This window comes from Protopterus annectens, chromosome 10.part0 (genome assembly GCF_019279795.1).
Source record: "Protopterus annectens isolate FY-2018-M chromosome 10.part0, PAN1.0, whole genome shotgun sequence".
NCBI lineage: Eukaryota > Metazoa > Chordata > Ceratodontiformes > Protopteridae > Protopterus > Protopterus annectens.
This window is the reverse complement of record NC_056744.1, coordinates 810,717,244-810,739,434: the sequence shown is the minus strand read 5'-3', so window position 1 is coordinate 810,739,434 and position 22,191 is coordinate 810,717,244.

The window sequence follows — 22,191 nt, the reverse complement described above, 5'->3', positions numbered from 1 at the left end:
CAAAGGTTATACTAACTGCTTTCAGTTTCTCTGTGAGAATTCTGTGAGCTGAAGCTTCTGAAGTAACTCATGAACACTGTGCATGAGACAGCCCACATATCAGATTGTCTCTCTTAACATTTTGGCGGGAAACTTATTAAAACTAGTGACAAACATTCATTTAGCAGTGTAAATGCATCTAAACATGACAAAACCTTCACAATGTATTCCACAGATCATTACAGCCTCTATGTAAGTGAAATTAAGCCCAAAATTACCAACAAGCAATACAACTCAACATTCTTCTCCCAACTCAATTTTCATACAAATCCTATTATTCACTGTGCCCACACAATCAAAAGCATTTCTATATATTAATAAAGAAAAGAAAAGAGAGTAGAAAATAAAAGGGAGTGAGGCAGAAATAAAAAAAATGTAAGAGAAAGCTGTAAGAAGTATATACAATGGAATGTTACTTACTGTTTATATTAATAGAGTTAAAATAAAACATATTATTTACTCTTATTTAGTTCTGATTATTATTAGTTAAAGCATAGCAGATTATTTACAAACAAGCATAAGCAGTATAATCAAGAAAGTATAATTAGAAATAGCATTTGAAGAACTTATAAAAATTTTACAAGGAATAAATATGTTATTATTCTATTAATGATATTTTCATTACTGTTCACTCCTGCCCTCCCCACCCTTTACCCACTACATAATCTAAATAGAATGTCATTGTTTAAACAAAGAAAATAATAAAAGGAGAAGGAAAAAAAGGTAAAGATAAAAAATGTATCAAATTACTAACCTTACTTCTTTTCAGAAAGAGAAACAAATTGAATCACAGCTTGCCATTAAATCTTCAGGTATTTTGACTGGTTATGAAACAAAACATTTCTTTACACATAGAGAATAACTTTGATTAAATCTTTTCCAAAATATTTGTGGCTTTCTGGAAATGCAGGAACTATATTCAAAAGATTAATAATGAACTAAAATGATGAGAGAGAAAAAACATATAACAAATCATTTGTTTTTAGTCTCTTCTTCTTCTCTGAAGTCTTCCACGAAGCTTCAGTTGCCAATCTCTTTAATGAAGAACTAGCCCATTCCATTTCTTCTATTTTATCCAAAATCCTTTTTTCTTTGACAAACAGTAAAGCAGAGTCCAAATCATCGAAAACCTTAGGACCATCAGGAAGGAAGATTTTAAGCTTGGCAGGAAACAGAAGGTATGTTTTAAACTGTGCTTTTAAGCTCCCTTATTAGTGGCAGAAAAACTTTTCTTTTAGCTATTACCATGGAAGAATAGTCATTGTCAAAATGCACAGTTGTCTCATTAATCTTAACAGGAGCTTTAGCCCAAGCAGATTTAAGAACCATCTCTTTATCAAAGATGATAGAAATCTAACTATAACTGATCTAGGATATTTTTGTTAGAGTTAGTATTAGCTATAGATCTATGTGCTCTTTCGATACCAAAAGAGAATGCTTCTGGTAAGTCTAAAGTTTTAGGGAGCCAAGTTGTTAAAAAGAAGTAATATTGTTACCTTCAATATTTTCTGGCAGTCCAAAATCCTAATGTTATTGCGCCTAGATCTATTTTCCAGGTCATCCAGCTTTGTTTGTAAATGTGTATTTTGTTTCAGCAGAAACTCAATGTTGATTTCCTCTTCTTGGATTCTATTTTCCATGTCATTCACAGCTTCTTCTATGCCTGTCATCTGGATCTTCTGTTGTTGCAGGTCTGTATGTAACAGGTCTATTTGTTTTGTAGTTTTTCTATGAAGGTGTCTATTTTAGTATCCATTTTATCAGTAAGTTGCTGGATTATAATTATCAGAGACTGAAGTTCTTTCTTGATGCTGGAGTCTTGAGAATTTGTCTTACTGGAACTCATTTCAGACTGATAAACTGACAGGAAAATTTCCACAGTGATTTCTGACAGGAATATTGTTAAGATTTCCTTTCTTTTTTAGATATAGTTCAAGAACTATATAAAACAAACGTATTTAGAAAGAAAATTACTTCAAAAATTATTTTTTTAAGTAATTAATTCCTGTCAGTGTAATGAAATTGGTGGAGCTGAAGAAATCTGCTGCTATCCTGTGTTCATCCTTGGCCACGCCCCACTAAGAGGGTTTTCTGACTGCAGTGTTGTAGCAGAGGTGTTCTGTAGCAAACCTATTGGAGTTGAGGCAGAAAGCTTATTGTGTGTTTTTTATGATTGTGGACTGCAGGCTTTACTGTTGAAAAAACTTGTTTTTCAAATTCTATATAAGCCCAGTGTTTTGTTAGACTGCTCTCTGAGCATCAGTAGGTAGCAGGACCCTGCACAGATTAAAACACTTTCAAGTTAAAATATATTTTCGAATAACTATCACTGCAATCTTTCCCAGTCTGCCTGCTGCTCTAGGAGCATCTGAGTTTCACTCAGAGCAGCATTACTTTTTGGATAGCTGCAGTTCACACTGAATATAGCACACATTCTTCATCGGTGTGCTATCATCCCAGTCCAGTCAAATCTACCCACTCTTCTCCCTGGTTAAATCCATAGTAAAAAACCTAAAACCATGGATAGACACTTTCTTGCTAACTTTGCAGCCAGCCTGGTGGGCATGGTCATTCTGAGGCAAGGTAGCAATTGTCTCATGTATACTGACAACCCCTTAATCCTGAAACAAACAAACATAGTATGTGAGAGATGTAGTTACATTATGAAAATTGAGACATGACTCTCACATATTGTTAAATCAAATGATAAACAGGTTGCGAGCACACACACTTATCATTTCCCTCACTAAATAAGGTCTTGACACATAAACCCACATATGTGGAGGTACTCAAAAGTAATATACCAAACCTCAGAGGCCTCCCTTATGATGGCAGAAATCACAAGTAGACAAAAAAAGTCAACACCAACCACTACACATAAAAATACATCACATTGTCTCCAGAAGTAGGCCCCTCAGGCAAAACACCACATATTCAAACATCTTGGTCATAAAATGCTCCATTATGAGATACACTGATGCCTCCCTTACCAGGTTGGATAAAGAAAGGGTTATTATCAGTTACCTTTCAGGCACCACGATTTACCAGATCACACAGGCACTCAGGGCATTCAACCACAAGTACCGGTATGACTCAGTCATAGTCCATATGGGTGTGAATGACCCAAGAAGTAGCTTTCTAGACTACATGAAGAGAGACATGCTAGACATCTCTGAATATGTGTTGCAGACTGGTATGAGCCTCACATTGAACAGCATTCTACCTTCACCAAGAATGATACCACTGAAAATGATTGATCAACAGACCATGCTGCTTTGTCAGAGATGACCTGCACCTGTTGTCACTGTGCTCCTCTAACGCTAGAAACATTGCATCAGTGTGCCCAGACAGAATCAAAGGGTGCCTATTAAATAGCTGGAAACATGACCTTGCAGATCCACTTGGATATCTATTTAACCACAGTTTCCAGACAGGCTTTGTCCCAGGTAGATTGAAAGACAGCAACAGTTATTGCTCTGCACAAGGGCAGACCATCAATGGATCCAGGAAAACACTGGCTCATAAGTCTGACTAGCCTAATATGCAAGGCTATTTAAATGATAATCATGGACCTGATTAACAATGACATGGGGAATCTCAAAACTCTAGAGATGACCAAGTTCTGCTCTGTCAGGGACTGGAACTGCCTACTCAGTCTGGTGGACTTCTTTGAGAAGGTCACCAAGGCCACAGATAAGTGTAAGTCAGTGTATGCTGCCTACCTTGATCTGGCCAAGGCATTTGACATGACACCCCATTGGGGTATTTTAGATAAACTCACAAAATTGGGTATAAACCACTACATCACCAGATGGATAACAAAATGGCTCATGGATAGGACATATGCTATTAGATTCAGAGAATCCACAAATAGCAATAGGCCAGTCACCAGCAGACCACAACAGTGCTCACTGCTAGGCCCCCTATTGTTTAGACTATACCTCTTAGATGTCAAGGCAAATGTAGATGACCTTTGGCTGACCGAGTCTGCTGATGGCTGCAAGTTGGGGGCAATCACTGACTCCCCAAATGATGTTGATATCCTACAGAAAGGAATGATGCAGACTAATGAATGATGTCAGAACCATGGCCTCAAACTAAGTGTGAAGTAGTGCATAATAGGGTCTATGTTATATATCCAAAGCTTCAAAATTTCGAACCTCATATGTTCGACAACATATGAGCGAAACTTAAAACCTCGAATATATAATAAAAAAGTAAAAAAAAAAAAAACTACCTTAATGCTCTGAGCAGGGGGGGCAAACCACATGTGGGGCTGAGCCCCCCACCCCCTACTTAAATATACCAACTCTGAGACTGCACTTCACTGCAGAAAAGGGACATTTCACCTTCAAACTTTTTAAAGTTTGATCATATGGTGTCGACCATATGACATTCAAACTTTGAAAAGTTCAGCAATTTAATAGAGACCCTAATAATACCCTTCAAAAAGTCAAATACCCCTGCAAATTACAACATTTATAGCACCCCCTAAGAGTAGACCCAGTGGCAAGAGATCTGGGTACTCAGATAGATAGTAATCTGAACTTTGACCACTATTTGGCCATGGTGGTGAGGAAATCGTTCTATGTGGCACAGCTTATAAGTGAGGACATGGGATCCAGATCTAAGGATGCCATAGTGCCACTGTACTTAGCCCTCCAAAGATCAATAATTGAATATAATGCACCCTTTGGCATGTCCCTTACCAGGCACCTGCAACAATTGGAGCATCCTCAGACATTTCTCACCCAAAAAAAACAAACATGTCATATGCGGACCAATTAAAAACCCTATCACTGTATTCAATTTCCTACTGATTACTGAGGAGTGATCTATGCCTTACCTACAAGCCAGTCTCTGACCTAGCCCTGATGAAAATGTTGCATATTCCCAAACCTAACTGCACAAGGGTTACCCGCTGAGAGGATCTAAACCTGATCTCTTACATAAATACATTATGTTGTAGAGACATATATGTGTCCCAGACATTACCCCTCCTCTGGAATAGGCTTCCTATTTACGTGAAGCAGAGACCTTCCCTGACCATCTTCAAGTGCAATCTGGACCAATGGATGGGAAATCACAAATTCACTCCTGGGGTGTTTCCCAGTTATGGGCAGAGGCACTTTGTAAAAATTGTCAAAACCTTGCTTACTCATCACTGCTATCTTTCCACTAGGGATAGAAAATTGAGTAAAATCTGGGTAAAACTGGCTAGGCATGTAAGGGCTCTGGAGCTGTTAGCCTAATAATCTTCTATGAACCTATACCAGTTTCAAGGGAAGTGTTTCAACAAATTAGCTACAAGTATGTACTCCTCATTGATGGGAAGAAATGAGAAAGAACTCCCGTGTTATCTCCAATCAAATCACCCCTAAGCAACAAGGGTAGGCTGCCAACCAAAAAATGTCATAAAGTCTCTTTTGCCTTATCTATCAGTAAAGGCTCTGTTCAAAACACCCAAATTGTTTTAAGCTATTAGAGGAGAGAATCAGGATAATGAGAATGGCTTCTCCACTTCTGGTCCCTCTATCACCTAACTCACTCAAATGGAGCAGCAGATTTCTACCCTGATATCTTCTGGGATTAGTTTGAATGAATGACGGGGGTATTATATGTCTGCTCTTATGACTATTTAGATAAGTCGTTTTTTGGGAGGCGAGATGAATATTGGAATTTATTCTGGGGGAAGTGAAGGGAGTATAATATTTTTGGGGCAGAGAGTTTATTATTATTTCTGCCTGGTGTTCCAAGTGGTGGCAAAGCATGATTGATTAATTGTTTTTTCCTCAACATTGATAAGTTCTGTACATCATTCCTTTTGTGAGATTAATTTAATTTTGTATGTGATACAATATAGTTTCTCCAATTACAACTAATATACACTGTATAGTTGAATTTGTTTTTTTTTCTGTTTTTTCTTTCCCCTATTCATCCATTTACAGATCTCAAGGGGAGATAATAAATTCACCAGTGCAAAAGGATTTACCACAAGAAAGGTCAGGAACCATAGCATTCTTTGCATGATTTAGAATGTGCAGGTCCTAGGTACTCTCTTAAAAAGGTTGAAGAGGTTCAGGTTGTATTTGGTCATTTTTGCAAGAAACTAAATTAAAATATACTAATTCTGATTTGTTTATTAAAAGGCAGCCTGGTTGGGGTTGAGCTAGTAGATGTAAGGCTTCCAAAAGAGGGGTATTAATTTTTGTTCACAAACATGCTGATCTTTAGATATTCAACTGAGGGATACCCAAGCTAGGTGGATTGTTCTTAAGGTTAGAGCTGTGGCTGTATCTACTGTTTTGGGTTGTTTTCTGGCCCGAATGAAGATGAGGATAATGCTTTATTAGATTTTTACAAAGTAATTTTGAAGGTTAAAACCCACAAATCTAGGATTACGATCAGTGGGGATTTTAATGTTACTTTAGGTCCTTGGTTAGACTATACCCTAACAGGGTATGTCAAGCTTGTAATGGTTTGGAACACATTGAGTCAGGTTCTGGTTGACCTGAGTTTAGTTGATGTGTGGAGAGTACTTCATCTTTCCAGCACAGACTTCGCATTCATCGCAGATCAAGGGAAAACTGTGCTCAGTTATTCATTTATTGAGCATCATCTCCTTGGTAATACTGTTCAGGTGGGTCATCATTCAGGAACTATACCTGTCCATAGCACGGTCTCTCTTAAATTGCAAGGATTTAATTTTGAAAGCTGCAAGCCCATATGGTGGTCACATCCTTTGATTTTAAAAGATAGGAATAAAATGGCTGAGTGGCACAAATGGATTTTGGATTTTGGAGGTAGAGTGGGTGAACACAATTATTCTATAATTGAAGAATGGAAAAGACTTAAGGTTCAGATTTAAAAAATTGCTAGTAAGTAAAATAACAGAATAAAACAAAATAAAGTGCAGTAGATTAACAGAATTAGAACAAAAGATACATAAGGATGAAACTCTTCTTAATCATTTGGGTTGCAAATATACAAACTCTTAAACATTTGAAACAGGAATATAAAGTTGTGAAGTATAAGTGGGTACAAGCAAAACTGGATAGAAAAAGATCATTTTATTTGACTAGAAGGCATTCTGCCATTCATCTGCTAGTTAGGAAGTTAAAGAAAAAATGTAATAAGACTTTTGTTTATGCTGTCAAAAGACAGGAAGGCACAATCATACATGACCTTAAAGTAATAAACAACATGATGGCACAACATTTACAAAAATATATAGTTCTAATTTAGAGGAAGATGTCAGCAATACTGGTGTATTTTTCTTGTTGTACCCTCCCTCAACTTTCAGAGGAAGATAGAGAAAGTCTTATTAGCCCCTTAATTGTATCAGATATCCAGAGGACAATTAACTGTCTTTGTACAGGTAAGGCACCTGGCCAGAATAGGTTTACCTCTGAGTTTTATAAAAAGTTTAAGCATTTGTTATCTCCTGTCTTGCTGGACTTTTTTAGGAAGCCAAAACTAGTTATTTTCCAATGTCTGCCAACAAACCCAACACTGTCATGCTCCATAAGCCTGGTAAAGACTCTTTAGATTTATCTTCTTATAGAGTGATATCTGTCTTGCATTTGGATAGTAAAGTTTATGCTTAACTATTAGTGCACAGGTTGGAAATAGCTGTTAACAGTCTGACAAAAGAATGATACCAAGGTTTTGTCAAGGGGCAGTCCTGACCTAGAAAGACTTTGGTTGAATACTCAGCAGACTAGTGTGTTTGTGAGAGAATGAAGAACTGCATTATTACTGGATTTTAGTAGTGCACTTGATTCTGTTGAATTGGAATTTATATGGTCGGAACTTGACAAATATAACTTTTCTAAACAGTTCATAGCTAAAATCCAACTATTATACAAAAGACCATTAGCCTCAGTTACTAGAAATGTTATCTGTCTCCTTTCTTTGAATTATCGAGATGCACAAGGGAGGGTTGTCCCCTTCCCCCAATGTTATTTTTGTTAATGATAGAAGTGCTGGCTTCCTATTTGGAGAAAGGATTATTTGCTATACATATTTGTTAACAAGAATCTATTTAATCTTCTTAGTTTGCAGATGATGGAGTAATGTGGGTCCGGGATACATAGGTTCATAGGTTAGTACAAGGCTAGCTGCACTTGCAGGCCATTTTAAGCCTAGCCAGTGTCCTGTTTTGTGCTCAAAATAAACTATCCCATTTGGTTATAGACCAGCCTTACCAATTCCATGTTCAAGAATTATATATTACCCCTAATGAGAATAACTGGGATTATACCATAGATAATTTGAGAGGACCCATGCATGGAATAAAACATTTAGGAGCTACATCTGACCATTAATAATACAGGGGAGTAGTCATGTGGTACATTTTCTGTTTCTCATCCATAGATCTAATTTGAACTTGAAAATAGACAGAGTTGAACTTTGTTTTATATGGCTGGTGAGTCTGTTCCATAGCAGTGGTATCCTCTGCAAAATATACCTGTCCCTACAAGCTCTTCTACTGATGTTGCAGAAGTGGTTTAGATCCCTATGCCAAGTATTTCTTATACCATTTGACTTGCTGATGTGCAATAAATGCATCATAATTGGTCAGAAGAAGCCTTGCATGCCAGACACAGATCACCTCTTTGCAGTGTGTAGAATATGAGTATAGTGATGGGGCTTTGAGTTGGTTCATGTTGAACATGTTGTTTAGGACTTGCATCCTTTTACTAAGGTGTCTCTGTGGGCATCCCAGTTGTTGCTTGTGTATGGACAGATGCATGCCAAAAGGGGAATTATATTTTATTGGCCTAATGAGGACTGAGGAAAGGGGAACAATAACATCCCTAGATCTGGACACAATCCCTTTGTAATTCCCTCTCATTCATGCAATACAATTGTTCACTGCTGTATCTGGGCTGAAGTTTCCCTTAATTAAATAAGGGTTGTCTTAAATTGTTAGAAGTATTCTCCACACTAAATGAAATTGGATGTGCCTTGGAATGTAAATATTTAGACGTTGTTATGACATATCTGCTTAATGACATGATGGACCAAAATTCTAGAACTTTATATAATCATGTGTTTAGGACAAGATTAGAGGTTGGAAGATATTACATCTTCCCTTTTAACACAAGACACAAGCAATTAGAATGGTATTATCTATTTTTTTTTTTTTACCATTTACCCATTTGGTTAAAACCAGCTGGCCTGTAAAAAATGCAACTCTTATGGGGCAAATCACCATCCAGGATTGGCCACAAAACTTTAATGCTATCTAGGTTTAATGGTGGTGTGTGCATTCCTAATCTAATTACCTATGGCAATGCTGCTAGGAGACCATTATGGTTTGGGGATGAATTAAATGTTATATATCTTCAGCATTCTTGTGGCGCAGGAGTAGATGCTGACACGTTCTGGGACCCCAGTGGATTGGACAATTGGTGGGTCAAACAAAATTCCTAATCTTTTAGTGTACTGCAAGTTTTAGGATGGGTAAGAATGTTATTTAACAAATAATTTCAAATTGGTCATGCTCTCATTTTTTGGCAGAATTTGATTAAGGACAGTTGTATTTATGTGAATCAGGGCTGGAAGAAGGACTTTTCCTATCTTAATGGCTTGGGCAGTTTAGACAAACTGGATATACCAGAACGTGATTTCTGATTGAAGAAACATGCTTTCTCTAATAATCCTAGCTTTTTGATCAGAAGAACAGTTAGAATTCCAGCATTGTGTTGTTTTTAAGTGATTTATCCAGTGTAAGATAGCTATGCAACAGGAAGTTTTGCAATCAGTAGGTTGGTTAGCCCTTGCATGATGGGGATCAGTCAGAAATTGTCTGAGGTTGCAATAAACCTCCTTACCCTCCTTATATTATTTTTTTCTTTTAAGGTGTTAAATGATTGACATCATGCCACAGACTGACTACATTGTAGACATTGCATAAATACCTCATGTTGCTGAAGATGTGGGGCTGAGGCTATAGACTATTATCATCAAACTGGGAGTGCCCCAGTGTGCAGCATGTATGGGTTAAGCTATATTATGTGGTTGTGTGGACATCCCAAGTTGTCAGTCCATCATGGATTAACACTGCCTTCCAGTTGCTAGGAATTGAAGATTCTGGTACTAATATCTCCCAATCTGATTTTATTAATATTAGAATAATTGTTGTTGTGATGTTGAATGTGATTTTTCAACACTGGAAAACTCTTGAGATAGTTTGGTGCAAGGAGATATGATTAGACCTTCATAATTATCTTAATTATTTCAACAGACAAATGGACTTTCAGATTATGATAGTTTTTGGCCTACATTTGTATATTGCTGGAATATGTTATGCTGTGCTCCTTGAATAAGTTTGTCATGCATTTCTCTTTTTTAGAATGTAATGTGATTATATGTTAATACTTTTCTGTTTGTTAACTGGTTTACTGGTCCTTTTGATAAATAAAGTTGTTGCACTAATATATTAGCCATACTGTTTTTTTTCATTCTTTCCTCCCAATTCTGATCTTTGAAAGGATAGTAAACATAAAAATTCCATCTGTGTGGAACCTCTTTATCATATACAAGATGGCAAACAGACTCCAACAGATTCCACAGCATGAGCTCTTCCACATTCCCAGCCTTTATTTTATTTCCCTGCTAATTCCTTGTCACAACACCAATAATATGAATTTGCCTTTCAGTTCCACTGATACAACATATGATATACCGTCTGTGTGAAATCCTCCTATAGATGTCATAAAAAAGCATATACACCTTAAGGTAATACGCAGGTTTTTCTTGCATCCTCCATGTCTCAATATACTCCTGTCCGTTAATCTTCTTGATTCAAGATTGACATAACTTCAAATGGGTTTCAGATGTTTTGGATTTCAAAGTTTTATTGTAAGTTCTCCAGGTTGTTAATTTCCAGCCTATTAAAATTGCTGAAGCTCCTTCCCAAGGTGCATTGCACCATTCTCTTTATTCATAATTGTACTATTTATTCAGGTCATATTAGCTTTGAACTGCACATACTCTGACAAGAGACCATATAGGACATTGCGCCTTTCTTTATTTACTCAAAGTACTTCAGTGAGGACTTTGCCTTTTATAACAATCCTGTAGCCTCCTTACACATTACTTACTTGGCATTTTTAACTACTCTCTGACCCTTGAGAAGGCTCTCTTGTTAAATCCTCTGTGTCAAAAGGATTTCCATTCTTTATAGAAAGATGTCTTTCTTAAAAATCCAATGTTGTTTCACTAGATTTGAATTCTTGAAACTCTCTCATTTTATTCAATTTATATGATAATCTATGTTTTCTCTTAGCACAGTAACCAGACTACAAGCCAAAATATATTTGGGAATGTTTGGCCTCCCTCTCTCCTCATAGAAAACAGATATACATTTCCATATGTCACCCCTTGTTTTTCTGCACAAAGCTAAGGCACAGGATCCTTACCTGAGTTGTAACCATCATGTTATGAAGTAAAGGAATATGGCAAACCAAATGGCAGAAATGGGATAAATGAAAGTTGTTCTATATTGCATTTCACTGCACTTATTCACCCTCCTGTCTAGTGTACCTGCTACCTTATCAAGCAGTTCTTATTTCCCTTGTTAATCATGGGACAATATAAATTTAGTACATGCTACACTACATCTCTTTCAAGAAAGATGGTTGAGGCAGAGTGTGTAATCATTCATTTTCAACAACTAATTTTTTTTTAAATTAAATTCTTATCTAATTACTTATGTTTTAAATTCTCGAAAAAGTCTGCCATATCCATTTCAATATTTGGAGAGAGCACTATGCTGTCATTTCCAAATAAGATTATACCAGAGAAAAATCTAGAATAAATGTCTGTCTTCTGCATCTTATCCATTATGTGAGGATCTCAGTAAATGAAAAAAAAAATGCTGGGGCAATAAAAGACATGTTTTTGTGGTTTCCCTTTGTGACTCCACCAATCCCGAAGGACTCAGATGAGCTGTTATTTTTATTTTATTGGTTAGGTAAGGTGATGTTATTTATTGGGCAGATCTGTTCCATAGACTCACCTCCTTCATCATGAGCACCAATAATTATCAGTTGATAGTATAAAAAGCCTTTGTGATGTCATATAGAATGAGCCACACTTTAGAAATACATTTAACAACAATAATCCACAACACTAGTCCAAGGCTCGACAATGAATCAAGGAGACCATGGCAGTTAAAATCCACAGTTTTAATAGCAAACTTCAAATACTTATAGTGCTTTCATCCTTGAAATCAGGACTTCCTCAAAAGTATAAAACACAAGTCTGAACCCATATTTAAATGGCCTACCAACCAGATAACAGGACCATTTCATTAATTAACAGTTAAAGAAAAATGTCATATCAATATTATAAAAGTTCTTTTTAAAGCTATTACTAAAAATCATTGTAAGTACTCCTCCTTACCATTAAATTTGATTTCAAGGATGAAAGCACTTTAAGTATTTGAAGTTTGCTATTAAAATTGTGGATTTTAACTGCTGTGGTCTCCCTGATTCATTGTCGAGCCTTGGAATAGTGCTATGGATTATTTTGGTTTTGGTGCTCACTCTTGCTGGCCCTCCAGTTTTTTGCTTGTTTTTTTCTGAGTTCTTTTATCCTATAGCTACAGATGGAACAAGTGGAGTTATTGGCAGTTCACCTCCTCTATTTTCCGAGGAAGCACCTAGTATGGGTACTTTACAGAAATCCATTAGGGTTAACCTTGCTTATAGCACAGTTAACTCAGTGAATGGATGCAGGATTTGTATGGTAGGCAGTTTTGGACAACATTTCTGTTTCTTTTGGTTCTGCTGGTTTGGGCACTTTGGACAATCAGGTTTGCCCAGTAAGTCAACAACTGAATAGTAACAATATTCCTAGACTGAATGATTGGCTTAACACCTTTTTGGAATTCAACATTGTAGCAATCAGATTATTGGATGTTGACATCTGTGTTAGCTTAGAAGAACTAGACTACAAGCTACTGAAACTTAAAAAAACTGCAGTTAGAGAATAACTATTTACTGTGTTGTGTAAAGTCTGAAATTGTCCCAAAGGGTTTAAGGGTCTGTAAATACCCTATGGGACTGGAAAAGGATTTAGCCTTACACCAAGAACTTCTTTCCCTCTTTAACAGGCACAGTATCGAATATAGGGAGTGCCTTATTAAACACGATGTAAAGGTAATTGACCAACTTAAAGTGGAGACCTTAGCACTGGAGCAACCATATCCCTGAACACATAGATTATGCCTGTTTTGAATGTGAATATAAAAGAATATTGATTAGTATTGAAAATCAGCTAGCTCACTTAAAAGAAAACAAAATAAAAAAATGGAACTGGGATGTGAATGACTACAAAAAGGGGAATGCTTATCCGGACCCACCACCTTCCCAAGCACAGGGTCATAAAACATTTGCTGACAGTCTAACACAAGAACAAGAAGCTGACTAGGATGAGACTAATGAACAACATATGCCTGCAATAAACTATTGTCATCTTTCTATGGTTAATAATGTTACAAATATTAACACTTCTGATCGTCCTTTATCCAACAGTCAGGCCAGTTTTCCACCATTAAGGAGATCTGAGAGACTGAAGGAGAGGAGAGCAAACAACCAGTGGCAGGCCCTGAATCAGCCACAACCTTCCATGAGGAACCAATGGTTCAACAGGAACTGAACACACCTCTAGCAGCAGTATTCATGCAGATAACAACAACTGATGACTCTTCCTTGAATAATTTAACAGATTCTAATGTATATTGTTTGGACTTTTGTGCTGAACACTGTAACATCATGATTAAAGCTAGTGATGACTTTAAAGTTTATAATTTCACCAGTGTGTGAATAAATGATGAAGTGATTGACCTCTTGTCTAAAGTTTAACATATGTACCAAGCACTAAAGCTAATATAGCATATCTGTTAATGGATATTAAGAAATTTATAAGGAAATTGAACTTGAAATTAATATCTAATGATTCCTTGCCTATGGAACAACCTTTTAAAATTTCTAATACCTTTAACCCACCTCTCCACCCAACTTTGCAAATGTATGAAAAGTTATGTGCAATTGATCTAAGGAACTTATTAAAGAATAACATGAAGGGAAAGCAAATCAGACACGTTAAGAATGAGTGAAGTTTGATAAGGGAATTGAGGGAGCAAAGTATTAGGGTTATGAAACCTGATAAGGGGGGAGACTGTGTTAATGAAACATCACCAATATAAGAAAAACATGTTTGACATCTTAAAAATTGATACATATGTTTTGACAAGCCTTAATGAATTAAATATGGCTTATAAAAAATTAGGGAACAGTTTAATGATGTGTTTATTGAAGGTAGGATATCTATTGATGAATTAAACTACTTGACTATGCCATCTCCTATCACACCTGTGATTTTTGGAATTCCCAAAATACATAAAAATGTTTGTGACCTTCCTATGAGGCTGATTGTGGGTGTTAGAGTTTCTATCACTAATGCATATGCAATATATCTGAACACTACATATTTTATTAAGTGGAAAACAGGTCTGTAAAGATTCATGAGATTTTTTGGAGAGGATTAATATGGTGAAATTCAGTGGTGGTGCTGCGGTAGCGTTATCGTCTCACAGTCAGACGCTATCCGGTTTGATTCTCAGCTAGAGCATCTTCTGCATGGAGACATGCATGAATGGGCATACCTTTGTTGAAGGTTGTGCATCAGGCCTGGTAACTCGGCATGTAAAAATCAACTACCAATCATTAGCGGACCGGAGTTCCACTGTGGCGACCCCTAACCGGGAAAAGCCAAAAGACTCAACAAAGATTCAACATTAATATGTGAAATTCCATGAGGGTGACCTGTTAGTAACCATAGATGTGAAAGACCCCTATACCTTAATATCACATGAGCAGGGTATACATTGGTTTCTTGAAGTGTTGAAGGAGAAGAACATCCCTCAGGATAAAATCAACACTTACAAGGAGATGTTGGAAATTATTTTGAAAAATAATTTCATATTTTTTTAAGGGAATTATTATTTGCAGTCAACAGGTGTAGCTATGGATTCAAATTGTGGATCACTTTTTACTAACTTGGTGATGGTATATTGAGAGAAACAATGTATTATTAATGGCCCATATAAGGATGCTATTAAATTTTATACAATATATTTGGATGTCATCTTCCTCATTTAGAGATGTTCTGGTGACTATTTGGTAGAGTTTAATGAATTTATTAATACGACCATTGGCTTTCTTATGTTTAAATTTGAACATAACAATAGTGCTATACCCGTTTTGGATGTTTTATTGGGAAAAGACTTGAATAATGGGATATATGCAGCAAATATTCATAGGAAGCCTACTTATTCTAATGCCATCCTTCATTTTCATAATACACACCCAGCACACCAAAAAAGAGCTATAGTTAAGGGGCAATTTGCCAAGGCAGCCTGTATGTTTACTAACGAATCTGACTTTATAAGGGAATGTCTTCTCATGGATGACATGCTTTTAAAAAGAGGCTACCCAAAATCATTAGTTCAAAAACTTAAAAAGGAAGTTATTCTAAAAAGATGTTCAGGTCACTTTACACCTATTTTGCAAGATCATCATGGCCATGTAAGGCAGCAGTTGAATATCAGTAAGGAAATTTATTCCTATAACTACTCTTTTTGTCACTACTTTTAGTATTGACAGCTCTTCAATTAAATGGGTCATGGAAAAGAACTGGGTAGTGTTTAAGGATGACTTAGATATTAATTCAAAATTTGGGGATGGCCCTGTCATAGTATACAAGATTGGAAGATGTTTAAAGAACTTATTGGAGATGCGTTCTTCTAACATCTGCACTATAATAAAGGATATGAGTAAATGTGGATATTGTAGGCTTTGTAAATATATTAAGGTTAGTAAGGAATGTATTCTTATGGACAGGGTTATTACTATAAGTGGCAACTATAATTATTGTTCCAAATATGTGGTATATATTGCTGCGTGCCAAATATGTAAGGTTTTTTATATTGGTAAAACTGAGCAAATGTTAAAACAGCGTATGTATGAACACATATTTGATATTACTAATAAAAGGAATACTAACACTCTAGTAAGACATGTTATAAATAATACTAAACATTGTTTTAAATTTTCTGTTTTGGAACAGGTTACAGCAAATGTTAGGGGTGGGTCTCATGCTTTACATTTAGAGTTGAGGGAATTAGATTGGCAGTTGTTCCTAAATGCTTTTAGTTATCCAGGACTGAATGAATGAACAGTGTTCTACAGCCTGCGTTTTGAAAATAAAAAGTTTAGATAGATAGAATGTATAATATAATTTAATGGTAAGGAGGAATACTTGCAATGATTTTTAGTAATAGTTTTAAACAAAACTTTTATAATATTGATATGACATTTTTCTTTAAATGTTAATTAATTAAATGGTCATGTGATCTGGTTAAATATGGGTTTGAACTTATATTTTATACTTCTGAGGAAGTCCTAACTTCAAGGACAAAAGTGCTTTGGGTATTTGAAGTTTGCTATTAAAATTGTGGATTTTAACTGCCATGATTTCCTTTATTTGTTGTCGAGCCTTGGATTAGTGTTGTGGATTATTTTGGTTTTGGTGCTCACTCTTGCTGGCTCTCCAGTTTTTTCCTTGTTTTTTTTCTGAGTACATTTAACAACAAACATAACAATAGCAAATAATAATAACAGTTTCCAACTGAGAGCCTTATATAAGATAAGGGTGGATTCTTTCCGGTCATCCAGATAAGATTCTGGCATTTTTTCACTGACATTGAAGAAGAAGCCAGAAAAATATTTAACAGGGTCCTTATGATCCATTTTAGCCTTGACAGCACAAATAATAACTAATTTTCCAAGGAGTATATATTTTGTATCTTCATATGACACCACTGTATAGTGATTATAGGTCTTCTGATAGCTGCAGTCCTGTAACTTTATAAAAATCTGAAGGAAGATCATCAGGACCACATACCTTCCCAGAATTTCAGTATACATACAATCCTGTACTCCTCTGTTAGGAATAGTTTGGCATCCAACAATCATCTTGGAGAACTGCTCAGAAAATTGAGCTCTTCCAACCCACATACTCTTCATTATTAATCTATGCTGTGATTTGTACCACCACTTAGACATTTTGGTAAAATATCACAAATGTCTCAAATATCTTCAATATAGCCTTCCACTCTGTGCCACTATCATCTAGTAGAATATTAACCTTGTTTCTAACTACTTGTACCATGAGTTTGGATGCTAAATGTTTAATATCCCAATCCACAGGTAGCCACTAAAATGTTACCATTTACCTAACTCTGCTTCCTTCTTAGAAGATTTTGTTCTTTTCATTCACTATTCCCCTCCTCTTTCCTGTGACTATCAAAGTAGAGATGTTACAATATCTTAATCTTGCGTATAATTCTTTACTGTGTCCCCTGAGGTTCAGTCTCCCAAACATCTAAACTCTTTTGCCACACCCCCACACAATCTTTCTTCTCCAAGTACAGTTAATTGCATCTCACCAAACCCCTAAGCTACAGTGTGCTTTGAGAATATTCACTGTTCTCCTTTCAGGAATCAGGTGCTGTAATCAGCACATCTCCCCTTCCATTCTCTTTCCATTAATAATGATATAAGTTCCAATGGGATGACATTTCCTCTACTCCCTACCAAATGACACATAACCTGAAGCCTCCTAATTGAAGAAGGAAGTGCATCTGAGGAATCTTACATGTACTCAGTGGTTCTCCAGCTTATAGGCAATCTGACTGCCTAATCTCAGTGAGTCATATAAAAGTGCTAAAATAGGCAAATTCCCCTTAATGGTCTTCTGTAAGTCAATAAGAAGCCTTTAACTGGCCAAAGACTTTAAGATACTTTTGACATCAAATGCAATATCCTTTTATTCTAAAACAATTGTTCAAATTTGCATCAAAACCAATGTTAGATTCACCACCAGTGCATTCTCTGCCTGGTCCTTCACAACTTCCTCAAGACTTCCAGTGTAAAAATCCAAAGACTCCTATGCTATACTAATTAGACCAATAGAGTTACTCTAGAATCAAGTCACAAGTCTTTCTATTGATACTGAAAGTTTATGGGATTCTCTTACATTTATTTCTTTTTTCTGATGACTACTCACTGATATGCCTAATTTACATAACTTTTTTGGAACTGAACTGGTAATGGCATCAACCTTCAAAGTAAGCATCCTTAGTTTATTTTCCCCATTTTCTATACTTCACTCCTATCATTTTAGAGTTTATATGCATGAATTTCCTAAAGTTGAGGCCTCCCTCCAAAGAGCTGAGCTCTTCCCAGATTCTCAAGATCCATAAGGAGGATCTTCCCCATGGAGAAATATAATGTAGCCACCCCCATTTTTGGTCTAGAAGAGAACTTTTTGCTACAACAAACCACTCCAGACTCCTAATTAGTAAAGCTCTATCCTTCTTACATAAGTTAAAAATCTCACAGTTAACCTATAAAGAGACAGGTCAACATTCTCTAGGATGCAAGCTGTGTGTATTGAGTTAAACGTGTGCATTGCACTATAGATGTCATTGCCAACCTCAGTCTGCTTGGGCTGAGCCCTGTTATTTGCCTTATTAAGTAAAATGAAAAAAATAGTTACAGCAGGGTGCCTCACTTTTCCTCTAAATCACAATGTGCCCAATCAATGTAGACCAGTGAACTGTTATTAACTAATAGTCTTTTGTACAATGAGGTGCCAATGGTCTTATATGGAATGCCATATTGTAATTTCAAATATACTTTTATGAACAAGTAGGACACCGTTGGATTCATTCCATTCTTTATTCCATCAGAGGTGTGGATGTTGAAATGAATCATTAATTTAAAAATGGAGGTATTTTCAAAATACAATACAATATGAAAAACAAGACAGCAACAAAGAAAAAGGAAAAAAAACTGAGTGGTTAACTCCAGGACCTTAAAACATGAAGGAAATACATCCTGGTAAGATTTTTCATTCAAGCAATAGGTTCTCCTACTGTACAAAGTCTGTATGTACAACATTCCCTGTGAAAATCCAAGAATGATCTATGTAGACTAAATAGTCCATCTTAATTTCAAATCAGCTTAGTGTCTATAGTTCCCCAGGCTCACATCTGACTTCAAAAAATAAAAAAAAATTAATTACAAGTTTCATGAAACCACATTACAAAAACATAATGAGGGACTACTCCATGGTGTAGGAAGATGAAGCCGTTAATATGTCCCAGATGACCCAAGATCAACTAGTGGCTTGGGTGCTGGAGGAGATAGTGAGAGAGGAGTGAGAAGGAACAGCTTTGCCAGCTTGTCCACTCTGGAAGGGAGGATGAGATTTTTGTCTGTGATGAATAGACATCTCTGGTGATGGGTATGTGCCGTATTCAAAGGAAATATCACCGGGATTTGAGGGGAGTGGTAGAGCTGCCTGAGAATGTGTATTACGATTCACATGCTGTGACTTGTGTCACTCACTTGGGGATTGCAAAACATTTGGCCTGGCATATGAAGCCAGCTTGTACTATATAGCAGGCTGCTCTACTTCACTTTCCCGGCCAAACATCTCAGTGGTGATGTCTAGTCCCTGGGGATAGTACCAAGGACACTATGGAATAAATGGCACAGTCAGGCAGCTGATGGTCAGCTTGGGGAATGCAAATGGGAGGGGGAAAAGACAAAAATCCCATGAAATATTTTAGAGGAAGATAATGCTGTTATAATGTAGGAAAGACTCCTTTCTTCCCATGTGTAGTGTTTTAGTCAGATCCTCTAATTTCCCCATCCCTTCAGCTCCATCAAAAAAACGCCAGTCAGACTCTCAATAGAACATCAAAGAAAAGACTGCTTGCTTAAAAAAAATGCAGGTTGTAGTGGAAGATGAAATGCTGTACATGGCTGCATGGTGTGGTCTGCACAGTGAAAAATTCAGCATTCACTCAGACATCAACAGGGTTAAATTAATTGAAATTTACAGTCTGAAAGAGAGCTCTATAAATAGAAGGAGTGGTCTGCTTCATTGACTCCACTTACTACTGCCTATGTCATCCTGAATGTCAGGTGCCTGGATGAATAACAAAGGGAGGAACTACATAGGAAGGCACAAAACAGAAATAAGATCATGTAGTTAAAATACTGCAAAGACATAAGCCCACAGGCCATTCCACTCATCTCTCACCATGCCTACCTATATTTAGATCTCGCACTAGTACCTTCCACAATAATTCACTTTTTATAAAGTCAGGTGAGATCTGCTCATTCTTCCTTTACAGTGATTTTAGTCCATCCATCTCCTATCTCATTTGACTAGAGATTTAATGGTGACTGATGACAATGTCTGTACTGATTACTTTCCATCTGGTCACACACAAGTTTCTATGTTTTCCTGCTCAAGGTTACACTAGTGTCCAAACAACTGGTTATGAAAGTTAGAGGACAAGGGTTACAAGATTAACTGTATTGGTGGTTGGATCCCCAGCTCTCAGAAGGTCATTAGCTTAATTTGTTGCAGTCCAGGAGATACATACCATATTAAGCCTTCCTTCCATAGATGATATGGTGGAAGAAGGGTCTACAGGCATATGCTTTGATTGCTAATGTACTGACCTTCAGATACATGCTGTTTGGAAATAGAGTTCCTCAGTATACATACTGAAAGGGATTTTATTCTTTTTGCCAGATAAGTTCCAGGGAATAGGTGTGGACAAGATTGGTGAGTTATGTTAAGTATATTTTTTTATGACTGACAAATGAAATTTGCATGCATTCATAACTGTATGGCCCTGAATAATTAACCATTTTTCCTTACCTAATTTTCTAATGTGCAAGTGACTTGCCTTATAAGTATACTTTATGTAAAAATGTAATAAAGGTTACCCAGAATTTTAATTTGGTTTACTTACTGTTGATGCTTTTTTGAGGTCCATGAACAAACCAGCATGGTCACTCAGAAAAAAATGAGTGCAACTTAAAATAGGTAACAGCATCCCATCTATGATGACATTTTCTGGACTTAGCACTCTCCATCATTTTGTCTCTCTTTCATCAAGTCCAACTCTTTTTTATCTTATAGCCTTAGAATATGAGTATAAGCACTGATTTGTCCTGAAAGGAGATGTCGGCACTCTGAAAGGTTAATCTTACCTGCTTTTATATCACTGAAGCTCTCTTCCAAATTTAATCTGTCTAATTTATGCATGCATTTTGCTTCCATAATGCAGCAGCAACATTCTCACACATCCAGTGTTTTCCTTTGCTCCTTCATCACTTGCTCCTGTAGCACTACATACCTTCAAACACCTGCGCCTCCTCATCTTACATCCAATGGTGCACCTCTTCTTCTTCTGCCTGCAGATGGCTACTCCAACCATTTATTTGCTGCCAACATTGTGTTTACATGAACTCTGATACCTTGCTCTGCCATTTAATTCATATAATTGCATGGTATACCAACATGCCCACAGTCCTTTCCTGATTTAGCTGCCATAATGCTGGCTCCATTTTGACTCTTTATTGGTGCACCAAGGCTGAAAAGTCCAATATGAGTTTTACTTGTGTGCCTCCCATCTGACCCCTCTTCCATACTGCTTACCTCAAAGTCCACTTGTTAGATAAATCTGCATCTTTTTCAAAGATATATATCTGCTTATAACACCTGGACTATCTCTACCTGTGCACTCTGTCAGTTTGTGGATCCAGGCGAATGCTGTTCTTCAATAGAACCATGACTCAGACCTGTACAAAATTTATACTATCTCAAACCTCCATTTATTCCACCACTTGTACAATTCTAACATTATCTCTGCAATTTTTATATTGATGTTGTCCTGGTTTCAATTTTTAGCAGCTAATATTCATGACTTTCCACCTTCTCTATTAGTCTCTTCAACTTTGGTTCCTGCTCCAATTTATTTTGTTTGAATCACCTGTCTCCTTTTCACAAAACCTCACAATTGCTTGAATATTCCCTGCAGCTACTGCAATATCATCATGTTTCTTCCAAATCACATTGTATTTGTCATCTCCACTAACTGTGTTGTGCCCCACACATTTCCTTCCATTTATTTTTCAACATGACTACCTTATAACTTTATATTTATTTTTGTTCAGGTCCACACATGTAGTCAGACAGTGATAACAC